This window comes from Lissotriton vulgaris, chromosome 6 (assembly GCF_964263255.1).
Source record: "Lissotriton vulgaris chromosome 6, aLisVul1.2, whole genome shotgun sequence".
NCBI lineage: Eukaryota > Metazoa > Chordata > Amphibia > Caudata > Salamandridae > Lissotriton > Lissotriton vulgaris.
In genome coordinates, this window is record NC_141694.1 from 1,915,238,777 (window position 1) to 1,915,252,905 (window position 14,129).

Here is a 14,129-nt window from a genome sequence, read left to right on the forward strand (position 1 = left end):
GTGGTCCGTGAGCGCCTGCCGGTTTCTCTTGCCTATTTTTTGCATTTCTTGTGTATTTTGTAGTTTCCTTCCTTTGTGCCTGTTTATTTTAATTGTGTGCCCGTAATTGTGGTTATCCTTCCTGTTTGCCCGCTGCCTCGCCGCCCTCCGCTCTCCCTCCCCGCTTCCCGCCACCGCCGACAACCCCGCCCCTTTTTTCCCTTCTGTACCCTCCCCGCTCCCGCCCCCCAGCTGCTCCGCCCACCCGCGCACTTGGCCTTATATGGCGACCGTGCGACGCAGGTGAGTGTGACCTACTTGTAGGACACCCACGCGCCGCACGGCCACCAGCTGCTGCGTGTGCCCCCTGCCCCGACTGCCTCGCTGCCTGCCTCGTTGCCGCTGACCACGCCCCCTCCTTCGAGCGGCGTGGTCCGTGAGCGCCTGCCGGTTTCTCTTGCCTATTTTTTGCATTTCTTGTGTATTTTGTAGTTTCCTTCCTTTGTGCCTGTTTATTTTAATTGTGTGCCCGTAATTGTGGTTATCCTTCCTGTTTGCCCGCTGCCTCGCCGCCCTCCGCTCTCCCTCCCCGCTTCCCGCCACCGCCGACAACCCTGCCCCTTTTTTCCCTTCTATACCCTCCCCGCTCCCGCCCTCCAGCTGCTCCGCCCACCCGCGCACTTCGCCTTATATGGCGACCGTGCGAACGTGCAGCGGTCACGCGCAGCGGGCGCGCCGATTGTGCGCCGAAGGCGCGCCAAATGTAAGCCCGTCTGCGCCCGTCCGCGACCGGATCGCGACCAGCGCCAGGACCCCTGGCCCACGAAGACCCCGACCGACCCGCCTGACGTACTCCGCCGCCACCCTCATCGCACTCAACACCGGCCGATTCCCAGGATGCCACCAAGCCACACCACGACGCACCCACGGACCCTTCAGCTGCCACGCCTGCAAGTTCACCTGTATCCGGACCTGCCTCGCACCAGCACCCGCCAAGTTGAACACCAGCAGCACCCACCTCAAGTGCATCCTGCTCAACACCCGCTCCGTCCACAGACACGCCATCGAACTCTGGAACCTCCTAGACGCCACAGCCCCTGACGTTGCCTTCCTCACAGAGACCTGGATAAACGCCTCTTCAGCTCCCGACATCGCCATCGCCATCCCAGAGGGCTACAAGATCGTCCGGAGGGACCGCACCGCCAACCAGATGGGAGGAGGCATCGCCATCATCCACAGGAACACCATCCGTCTCACGACCAGCACCGACAACACCCTGACCACCGCCGAACACCTGCATTTCCAGATCCACACCGACCCGAACACCACCCTCAGAGGCACCCTGATCTACCGACCTCCGGGACCACGCACACAATTCAGCGAGGACATCGCCGACTTCGTCAGCCCGCATGTCCTCCCCTCCGCTGACTACATCCTCCTGGGGGACCTCAACTTCCACCTGGAGAACAACAACGACCGCAACACCAGCACCCTGCTCGACAACCTCGCCAATCTTGGACTCAAGCAGCTGGTGTCCACCCCCACCCACCTCGCCGGACACACACTCGACGCAGTCTTCTCTTCCAGCACAGACATCGACTTCAGCCACGCCACAGAGCTTCAATGGACGGACCACAGCTGCGTCCACTTCACCTTCAAGAGAACGACGACCCACCACCACCAGCAACAGGCTGCCCGCAGAAGCTGGAACAAGATCACAGCAGACCAGCTCGCCACCTCCCTGAGCCAGCACCCTCCTGCCAGCTCAGCGAACCCCAGCCAGGCCGCTGACAACCTCACGAAGTGGATCAGCAACTGCGCGGACGAGCTCGCCCCGCTGAGGACCCCGCCCAGCAGACCCGGCAGCAAGAAAGCCCCGTGGTTCACCGACGAACTCAAGAGCTCCAAGAAGAACTGCCGAGCCCTCGAGAAAGTCTGGAGAAGGGAACCTACACTGGACAACAGGACGACCTTCAAGCTGGCCACCCGGAAGCACCACCAGCTGATCCGCGCCGCCAAGAAAACTGCATTCAAGGACCGGCTGGACAACAACGCACACAACTGCAAGGAACTCTTCAACATCGTGAAAGAGCTATCCAACCCCAGCGCATGAAACAACGACATCACCCCATCGCAAGACCTCTGCAACTCCCTCGCCTCATACTTCCACAACAAGATCGCGGACATACACAACAGCTTCAACAACCAACCAACGCACACCAAGACCGAACAACCACCCCCCACCACCACCCTCCACGCCTGGACCCCGATCAGCACCGAAGACACCATCCCCACGATGAACTCCATCCACTCCGGATCACCGACCGACCCCTGCCCTCACCACGTCTTCAACAAGGCCGACGCTGTCATCGCACCCCACCTGCGAGACATCATCAACACATCCTTGGACACCGCCACCTTCCCTGAGAGCTGGAAGCACGCCGAACTCAGCGCTCTACTCAAGAAACCCACAGCGGACCCCACCGAACTCAAGAATTACCGCCCCATCTCGCTCCTCCCGTTTCCAGCCAAAGTCATCGAGAAGACCGTCAACAAGCAGATGGCCGCCTTCCTCGAGACGAATGGATCCCTCGACCCCTCACAGTCTGGCTTCCGAGCCAACCACAGCACCGAGACCGCCCTCATCGCCGCCACCGATGACATCCGAGCCCTGATGGACAACGGAGAAACAGCGGCCCTCATCCTCCTAGACCTCTCCGCGGCATTCGACTTTGTCTGCCACCGCACCCTAGTACAGCGCCTCAGCAACGTCGGAATCCAGGGCAAGGCGCTGGAATGGATCATCTCCTTCCTCGACGGAAGAACACAGAGAGTCCGCCTACCACCGTACAAGTCAGAGGCCACCAAAGTCATCTGCGGCGTCCCTCAAGGATCCTCACTGAGCCCCACCCTCTTCAACGTCTACATGAGCCCCCTCGCGGCCATCACACGCCAACACAATCTCAGCATAATCTCCTACGCCGACGACACCCAGCTGATCCTCTCCCTGACCAACGACCCCGCCGCCGCCAGAGCCAACCTGCACGAAGGGATGAAAGAGGTAGCCGAGTGGATGACGACCAGCCGCCTGAAACTGAACTCAGACAAGATGGAGGTCCTCATCCTGGGCTCTGCACCCTCCGCCTGGGACGACTCCTGGTGGCCTCCCGCCCTGGGCACCGCACCCAAACCGACAGACCATGCACGCAACCTGGGCTTCATCCTGGACTCCTCCCTCTCCATGACCAGGCAAGTCAACAACGTCTCCTCGGCATGCTTCAACATCCTACGCATGCTACGGAAGATCTTCTGGTGGATCCCCACCGAGACCAGGAAGACCGTCACCCAGGCCCTCGTCACTAGCCGACTGGACTACGGCAACGCCCTCTACGCCGGTACCACCGCCAAGCTCCAGAAGAGACTCTAGCGGATCCAGAACGCCTCAGCCAGACTCATCCTCGACATCCCACGAACCAGCCACATCTCCGGACATCTGAGAGACCTTTACTGGCTCCCCGTCAACAAAAGAATCACCTTCCGCCTCCTCACCCACGCACACAAAGCCCTACACGACCAAGGCCCGAGCTACCTCAACAGCCGAATCAACTTCTACGCTCCCAAACGCCACCTCCGATCAGCCAACCACGCCCTCGCCGCCGTCCCCCGCATCCGAAGAGCGACTACAGGAGGAAGGTCCTTCTCCTACCTGGCCGCCAAGACCTGGAACTCCCTCCCGACCGACCTGCGCCTGACCCAAGACCACCTCTCCTTCAGGAAGAAGCTGAAGACCTGGCTGTTCGAGCAGTAGCGGCACCCCCCCCACCCCCAGTGCCTTGAGACCCTACGGGTATGTAGTACGCTCTATAAATGTCATTGATTGATTGATTGATTGACCAAGGACCCATCACTGCCAAAGCCAACCTCCACGAAGGAATGAAGGGCGTCCCTGACTTGATGAAGACCAGTCATCTGAAGCTGAACTCGGACAAAACAGAGGTCCTCATCCTCGGCTCAAACCATTCAGCCTGTGATGACTCCTGGTGGCCGAAGACACTTGGGGCATCCCCAACACCCACCAACCACGCAAGCAACCTGAGAATCATCCTCGACTCAACGCTCTCAATGACCAAGCAAGTCAACGCCGTCTCCTCCTCCTGCTTCAACACCCTCCGCTTGCTCCGCAAGATCTACAGATGGATCCGGACAGATACAAGAAAGACAGTCACCCAGGCCCTCGTCAGCAGCAGACTCGACTACGGAAACGTCCTCTACGCAGGAGCCCCGACCAAGTTCGTCAAACGACTACAATGCATCCAAAACGCCTCAGCGCGACTGGTCCTCAACGTACCATGCCACGGCCACATCATCCCTCACCTGAGAAACCTGCACTTGCTCCCTGTCAACAAAAGCATATCCTTAATGCTCCTCATCCACGCACACAAGGCACTCCACAAGGCATTCTACGTCATAAGGCTGAGCTGGGTATTCCACAGGCACTGGTTCTGCTGGATTTGTCGGCGGTGTTCGACACGGTCGATCACAAAAGTTTCTGCGACCGTGTCGGGCAGGCCGGCATCCAGGGCTTGGCCTCAAGTTGGATTTGCTCCTTCCTCAATGGCCGCTCTCAAGCGGTTCGACTAGGGAACTTTATGGCTGCCAAGTGCTCCATTTCTTGTGGGGTACCACAGGGATCCTCTCTCTCACCTCATCTATTTAATATTTATCTTTTTCCCTTGATCCTGGCATTGAAAGAAATGAACACAGTCACCTTCATATATGCTGATGACCTGCAGCTCCTGTTTACGATTGATGGCACCCCAAGTTCAGTCTCACAATTTCAAGAGACAATGCGGTTTATCCGTCAGTGGATGGATCAGAATCATCTTAAATTGAACCCGAACAAGACCGAACTGTTGCTGACTGGAAACAGCAGCAGGTTCTGGGGCCCTCATTATTGGCCGCCTGAATTAGGTAATCCACCGCAACCGGCCCCCCAAGTACGTAGTCTGGGGGTAACCATCGAAAGTGACTTATCCCTGAAAACACAGGTTGGGACAGAGGTTTCCTCCTGTTCCTTTCAACTTCGCAGGATAAGAAAGATTTGCTGTATGTTCACTCACTCAGCACTGGTGCAGGTGCTGATTGCATTTGTGTTGTCCCATTTAGACTATGCTAACGCTATCTATCTGGGACTTCCAATCTTTCTATCAAAACACCTCCATCTGGTCCAGAACCAAGCAGCAAGTTTGATACTCCATAAACCCAATTTGCACTTGCCATCCTTCCTCCTGAAGAAGTTACATTGGCTCCCGGTTGCACAGAGATCATTGTTCAAATCCGGATGCCTGATATTTAAGTCACTATACTGCAACAGCCCCGCATTCATTAACAAGTTAGTCTCTAGATATACCCCTTTACGTCCCCTGCGCTCTGCCCAACTTCAGCTGATGATGGTACCATCTTATAAGCTCAAACGCCAAGGTGGATATAGGTTTGCCTTTCTGGCTCCTAAACTCTTGAACGCATTACCCACCGAGATCAGAAGCTGTACAGATCTGATGTGCTTTAGGGGACTTCTGAAAACTTGGCTTTTCATGCAGGCCTACGCATAACGCCATCCGGGTCGCATCTCTTCAGTCATAGCGCCATGAAACCTCTGGGTGTACGTGCGCTCTAGAAATCATTGCTAACATAACATAACATAACAAGACCGGCCCAGCCTACCTCAACAGACGGCTCTCCTTCCACATCCCCAACCGCCAGCTACGCTCCGCCGACCTCTCACTCGTCCCGCGCATCCAAAGAACAACCACATCCCCAACCGCCAGCTACGCTCCGCCGACCTCTCACTCGTCCCGCGCATCCAAAGAACAACCACCGGTGGAAGATCCTTCTCCAACCTCGCCACCAAGACATGGAACACCCTCCGACTGAGCCTACAACAGACCCAAGACCTGCTGACCTTCAGGAGGATACTCAAGACCTAGCTGTTCGATCAGTAGCGCCCCCCCAGCACCTTGAGACCCTCCCGGGTATGTAGTGCGCTTTACAACTATTTGATTGATAGCCACATCACACCCCACCTGAGAGATGTGCACTGCCTCCCCGTCAACAAGAGGTTAACCTTCAAGCTCCTCATCCACACACACAAAGCTCTCCAAAACACCGGCCCAGCATACCTCAACAGTCGACTCAGCTTCCACACCTCTACCTGCCAGCTCCGCTCCACCGGCCTCGCCCTCACCACAGTCCCCCGCATCCGAAGAGCGGCCGCCAGCGGCAGATCCTTCTCCCACCTTGCCGCCAAGACCTGGAGCACCCTCCCCACCAACCTACGGCAGACCCAAGGCCTACTGGCCTTCAGAAGACTCCTCAAGACCTGGCTCTTTGATCAGTAGCAGCACCCCCCCCCAGCGCCTTGAAACCCTCACAGGTATGTAGTGCACTTTCTAGGTATCTTGATTGATTGATTGATACATTGCGGGCGTAAGTTAAATAGATCAACTATAACAGCTGAATTTCACTGGTATTGTTTGAGTCAAAAGTCAGCTTAACTATAAGATTCTTGTAATCTTTGGTTTTAGCAGGGAATTCCTAAGGCTTTTTTAAATTATATTTCCTAACTATAATTTCCCTGTAATCTTTGTTTTTGTTCAGTGAATTTCTATGTTTTTTAAACTAGTAGTCACTTTTGTAGAGTGGTGGAGATAGGGGGTGGGGCTACTTATCAGCTATTACGAATAACGCTGTGTGGTACTTACTAGAGGTAGCAGAAGGGCTTATTGGGCCCTAAGGATCCTCAGATTCCAAGAGGACTTCATCCCCCAAGCAGTAGTGCACCAGGATGTTTGCAAAGTGGTGGAGAAAGGGGACATGGCCTCCAAAGACATTTAAGTTATACAGCTGTGTGGGATTTACTGGAGGTAGCAGGAGTGCTTGTTTGCCCCCATGGACACTCAGCAACCAAAGATACTTAAAATAAAATAAGGTTACAATATTAATGTGGGACTCGATTGTTCAAGGATTAATATAGCTTACTTGGACAGAAAGGTCTTTAATTGGATACTGTATACTTAGTAGTTGAAACTACAAGCTGTAAGAATTTGATATCTTGATAGCCCAAAGTAACGAATCATAGTCACAAAAACAACATGCAATTTAAAAAAAACTAGGTTGTTCATTATTGCAGGCAAAGTCATGCATTTAAACTTGAATTGATCATTATCATTGTGCGAAAATAAGATTATTAAAATATGTGCAGTAACTCTGTGTCATTTGTGACATGAATAACAATGTAATAAGAAGGCCACTGCATGTATCTCCTAATGGACTCCATGTAGTTATGCTTTCATTGCGGTGGTGAAATCACAATGTATTTATTTGCACATAGGGCAAACAAAACTGACCTGGAGCAAGAAGCTGTGAGCTCCAAAATGCATTAGTAGTTTTTTCTGCTTTAAATAAATAAAAACACTAAAGGAATTGAGACGCAGCCCATCGCTTTTTATAGGTGACTTCCATATTTGAGGAGGGAAGTATTGGTGCAATTAGAAGGGTTTGCTGGTGCTCATCAGTAGGTAGTTATAGTTAGGTCCAAAGTTTCACCAATAACTTTGTTGCCAACCAATTATGTTGTTAGAAGAATTGTCTTAAAAGTTTGTGGTGGACACTGGTCAGAAGCAAGGCAGCTTCATTGTGTGAAATGTGTTGAAAGGAACTGAGAGGCTGGGTTACAGTATTCTTGAATTGTTATTTTAGAAAAGGGTCAATGCTGGTGCTTTGACTGTTTTAAGTATGAGTCCAAAGTGTCTGCTTTGTCCGTGTAATGATTTGCAAGTTTGTCTGTGAAATCTTGAGCAATGGGTTGAGCTCCATCTAGGCAATTTGGTTTATGAAATACCTTGAGTATTTTATAGAATTATTTATGTGTGCCTTTTGCATTTTTGAACGTATAGTGAATAACAGGGTTCATTAGCTATAGTGTGTGAACTTTACTGGATCAGGGTAGTGTGATCAATGTATGGGGCGCAGAGAGTGGTTAGGTGAGTGGGTGTTCAGTTAAGTGAGTTGGTGTGTGAATGACTATTGAAAAATGAGTGTCTGTGTGAATGGTTACATGGGTGAGTGAGTGGATGTTGGAGTGCTTGCATGGATGTGGAAATGGGTATGTAAGTTGTTACCTAGATTATTGAAAGGATGTGTGAGTATCTGTGTGGGTAAGTGAGAGGCTCTGTGAGTAGGTATATGTGTGAGTGAATGCTAGTGTGAGATACTCTATGGGTGAGTGAGTGGGTGTGTGAGTGGCTGTATGGGTGAGTGAGGTGCTATGAAAGTGCCTTTGTGGGTTGCTGATTTGGCTGTCATAGTGGCTGTATGAGTGAGTGAGTTGGTATGTGTGAGTCATTGAATAGGGTTTTGCGTGGTTGTGTGGGTGTGTGAGTGGATGTATGACCAGTTGTATGGGGTATGAGTATGTGTTTGAGTGGTTTTGTGGATCAAGTCATCAGTGACGGCATTTGAAATGTCACTGACCATGTCATGAGTGATGTAATATATGAGGTACTAAGCAGTGCATTGCAGGGTGTAGTTTTAGTTAGCTCAGGTTACTTTAGCTGCTGAATTTTTAGGGTTTTGTACAAGTGAAATTTGAGCCTAAGTATTACGTGCCTATACCCTTTGTTTTTTTCAGTGAATTTCAATTTGTTTATCTTTTTGGCAGGTTAATTGTCTCTGTAACCTTTTGCTTTTTCAATGAATTTTTAAGTTTTTTTAAATTCTATTTTCTAACTATAACATCCCTATAGCCTTTGATTTTTTAATGATTTTTGAAATTTTATTTGCAGCTGTAACCTATGAACTTTGAGAATAGGTGTGTGAGTGACTTATCAGTCTCTGAGTCGGTGTGTGAGTGGCTGTATGGGTCTGTGAGTAGGTGTGTGTTTGATATTATTGCTCTGTAAGTGGGTATGAGAGTGGCTCTATGAGTCTGTGAGTGGGTGTCTGAATGCTATTATGGGTCTGTGACTAGGATTGTGAGTGAAACTATGGATCTGTCAGTAGATGTGTGAGTGGCTGTGTGTCTCTGTGGGTGGCTGAGTCTGTGCCTGTGTATGTCTGTGTGTAGGTTTCTATTAGTCTGTGGGTGGGTGTGCGAGTGGTTGCATAGGTCTGTGAGTTCAAGTGTTTGAGAGGAAGAATGGATTTTTGGCATTTGCATAATTAGCGTATTTAAAAATGTGAACCATGCACTCTGGTCTAACTAGGGTATGTCACAAAAGAAACCATTCATCACAGTCATCCAAGTTCAGATTGTGCTCTAATAGATTAATGAAGCATTCACTTCTATTATGGATTTCAGATAATATTTCAACATAGAACATTACAGGAAACGTATTTGCTTTGCACTCAGGAATCCCAAGAAGTTAGGATTGTTTCCACTTTACTTTAGTCAAGTTTAACCTATGACACCTGCTATGTTTATATTTGTAAGTTTTGCCTAAAACATGTCAATCCAATAGCCATACTTTCTACTGGCAAATTAATAAATGTTTTTCCATTGCTTAAATATCTAGTGTATAATGAACAATACACCTGTGTAATGGACCACCTATTTATGTATTTATGTGTGTCGCTCCTTGCCATTTATTTAGGTGGGTTAATAACTGTGTATTATTTTTTTCAAAATGTTTTATTCCTCACAAATTCATCGCAACTTGTCGCAACACATATGTTCTGATTTCCTGAAAAAATCCTGAAGATAGTGTGTTTTGAAAAAGTGTAAAACACATATATACACATATTTTAATTAATGTTGATCACTTTTTAATTGTATTTTACATTGGTGTGACGACACCGTTCTTCCTGTGATTTAGTAACAAAGAAGAACACTTTTCAATAATCTTGAAAGGTAGTTCTCGCTTATTTCCTATTGAAGGTTCCAGTTGCTATTTGGTTCATTCTTGGATGTGTGGTGTACTTTGAGTACTGCATTGTGGTTTGTGTATTTTTTCCTAAATAAAATGGCATCAGCATGAGGTGAGGAGGAGGAGGAGAAAGTTCATCAAGATGCTAAGGAGCAGAAGGAACCAGCAGCAGCAAAAGACTCTATGGATGAGGAACCACCAGCCAAGAAACAAAGTGTAGGTTAGAATGTTTTCACCATTCCATTTGGTGAATCAAAAACATTGCCGAAGTTTGTCAAGTGCACGTTGTGGAATAAACCCTATCAAGGGCCATGGAAAAGAAATATTGATGTGGTACAAGTATGTTGTACCACGGAAAAAATTACCATAAAAACAACCTTCAAATGGCACAGAGGAGAGAGCTGGAGAGGGGCCATCAACCTCCAGGACTCTACCTACTGCTCCTGGAGATAGAGTACCAGAATGCCTGGAGAGGCAGCAGCCAGAAATATCTCCTGAGTTAATGCACATAGGGATATGCTGCCTTGACTGTGTCGCGTTCTAATCTAGGACCCCGATCAATAATATGACCGTATGCCCCTATACGGCTATAACCCATTCATACCCCTATAATGGCATAAACGATCAAGAACAATATTTCAGAAACTCGTCTGTGGCCTAACACGATCAGAGCCACATTTCAGAATCTCTTCCTCTGCAGCTCATTAGAGCAAATGACACAGCAGAAGCCACTATCTAAGATTCCTAGATTACACTCCGAGTTCTTCAACAAGATAAAACTCAGCAACCTGGGAAAGCCCCGCATGCTATGTTTTGATTAGTAATAGAACTCTAATAAGCACTGAGAGACGATCACTTCCTAGTGACATCTTTATTGACGTCTTATGTCCAAAAACTTACGTCAAACAAGGCACCTTTCAGGTATAAATATTACCAACGTTGCCTTATGCAAACGCTGCCTCAACGACATCAATGATAGCGATGGTGTGGTGAAAACAGGAGCAGAACAGCTGTCCCCTGCAGAGCCCAGCAGATGCAAGCTGCCCACGGACGCTGCCCCTCCTCCTCCTTGACGCGCTGAGAGAGACGCTGTCTTTTCTCCTGCCGAGAAAATCCAGCTCCGGTGTTTCCAGCCTACTCTTGCGAGTGACTGGGATATCGAGTCCTGAAAGGAGATACAAGACATCCAACATTCTATTCCAGAGGTATGGTGTTGACTAAACCCTTAGAGAGAATTCTTGAAGCAAACCTTGGCAAAACCAATTTAACTAAAACTGCTACTTACTTACTCCCTCCCAAGTATTAGTCTTAGGTCAGGTACACTGGGGTAGGCGTAGTTAGAAGCACCAGTTGAGTATGTTAACCTAATGTATATATGAATGGATATATTTTATTCATTTTTAACCATTGTATGGCTAAGAAACCATATCAATGCTTTTACAGTATTATTTCGCAATCCTCCTTTTACTGTACGCACTTTTTATAATAACTAGTCTTGCAATTGTGGCAATTCATTTCTCTTGCATGAGAAGAAAGACTGTTAAATAAATAATACCCTTTTATTGAAAACGCCCGTCTCTCTATTCTCTGCATCTTGGTGAAAGTAATCTGCACAACTGACTGAGTAAAATAACTGTCTATTGTTTCACACGACTCTAGAGATTGACTCTTATTCTAAGGAGCAAAGTTGTCATGTTTATGCAGTTGTTGGAAAACTGAATCCCTTCTTGTCTGTACCAGGGAAGCTGATCACTTCCTATTTCAGTCAAGAACGTTTACAGTGACCTCTGAGCTAGTTGGTAACAAACCCAATTAAGTTTAGCATAGACAGTAGAGACCTGGAAGACCGCACTTCTACATCTACACTGCTGTTTATGTTATTCCAATGCGCAGGGCTCATAGGGAAAATAGGAACTACACTAAATGGCACCCAAAGTTTGGTAAGGCGATAAAACTAACGCAAGACGTTAGAGTAACTCAGTCGTGCATTTTTCACACAGACCCCTTTCTACCGTAAATACTCCAATAGACGTCTGGAGTGGGTGAAAGGTTAAAATCCGCCCAAACTTAGTAGGAAGAGATTCCTATGTAAAGCTCTGGTTTATTCAACGTTGAAGGATACAGTGTTCCAAAATATTGTGCACCTAATCTTTGTCTCCTTGGAGACCTGCTCTGCAAAAAACCTGCATTTCATAAAATGTCAGATTTAGAAAACGGAACTGCTGCACCCGCAGTAAATGCGACTGAGCAGGGTCCCGACGGTGTTAATGAACCGGGTGCGATAATCATCCCGGTCAACATAAGAAAATCTATAACGTCAAAACTTATAGAAAATGGACTGACCACACAAGGTGACACAGTCGTCTTCGTGATAGAGGCACACGAATATCGGCAGACAGAGGTATTCTATTCTTGGATACAATTTCCAGCGGCAAACACAGCAGCACACGAGTTCCACTATTACAAAATAGGGGATCCACCGGAAGAGTACGCTCCTTTCGAGGAGATTGAAATCCCATTAAAATTCCAGGAGCATCTGCTCTGGTTTAAATGCGCCCTAAAACATAATGATCATATTACCAGGCTCGGTCCACTAGGTAGACCACAAGCAACGTGGCCGGTTCTAGCCAGCTCCACACCACATCCAGACATTGATAAAATGTCAAGTGAAGAACTCTTAGTTAAAATAAGAGAATTAACAAAGGCATATAGAGAGTTAGTTCAATTGAAAATGGAGGATAAAACGATCCGCCAGAAGTTGAAGGAAACAGATATAACAGATCAACCAATTGAGCTTGCCAGAATTATATAAAAATGTTATGAAGAACTAGGTAGAGACGGCTTGGGTGGAAAACGAGTAAAGCCCCAACTGCTCAAAAATCCTGAAAAATGATTTATTAAAAATAATTCAAACACTCCTATAAAGAGCTGGGATGGAGATAAACAATCCACTCCCAAGGAAAAGTTTTCCAGTGCAGAGGAAGGTCTCCTCGACGGAGGGAAAGAACTCCGACTCGAGAACACCAGTCTCCCCAGAGGGAGCGCTCTGAGAAAAGATATACCTTAGAAATAGGGATAATTTGAAGAAGCCTGACAGATATCAAAGTATTGATACACGTCCCTCTCGATCTTTTTCTCCGAAATCGGAAAGAAGAGGACGGTCAGACCCAGGAGAGCACACCAAGTCCAAAAACAAGGAACCTACTCAAAGTAAAAAATCTCAATTTCCAAGAAAGAAGGTAGCCAGTATTAGAGTAATCGAACATGCCGAGAATACTGAGGACACAGCTGAAAAATGGGGAGTGGGCACAGACAATGCTAGACAGTGCAGCAGAAATCACCATAGCTCGCATGATCCTGATGAGTCATCTGGAGACAGTGGACACGAATGAATACATTCAAGTAGAAACTGCCGACACCAGAGTTAGCGAGCCCCATAAGATATACGAAATACCACTGCGTATAGAGGGTGATAAGACTAGGAAAATAAGGGGTCTATTTTGGGATAAACTCTCAAAAGGCTATGATATTCTGTTAGCTGAAAAAGATTGGCCCCCAGAGTTTGTCAGGGAGTGCCCTCGTGGCGAAGAAATGATTATGCCTGCCTTCTCGAATCACATTTCGATTCACACTAAATATATATTTGCAAGGAAATGGGCAGTAGCCCAGGCACCGGCACTATATAAAAATCATGTAGGATGGGATGAGGACTCTCCTCCTCACAAAATCCAGTTAAAAAGTCAACTGACTGCACAAAGGCAGTATCCCATTAAGCAAGAAGCTAAAAAACAAGTCAGGGAGATTTTAGATCAACTTGAATACCAGGGGGTGATTGAAACATGCACCTCTCAAATGAACAATCCTTTGTTTCCTGTCTCCAAACCAGACAATTCATATCGTCTAGTTTTGGACTACAGACACCTTAATGCATGTTGCAAAACATTTGCAGTACAGAATTCGCATAGTGCTGCACTAATGAATAACATAGTTAGGAAAAAATATAAAACGACATTAGATATATCTAATGGTTTCTTTTGTCAAAATATTGTACCAGAAAGCAGATACTTGACCGCTTTCTCAGTAATGGGGTCGCAGAAAAATTTCTGTAGGCTCCCACAGGGATTCAAGAACAGCCCAGGACTATTCTCAGCCAGGGTAACAGAGTTACTACAAATATATGATGATGAGGCATTATCTTACGTAGATGATATCTATCTCACAGACGAC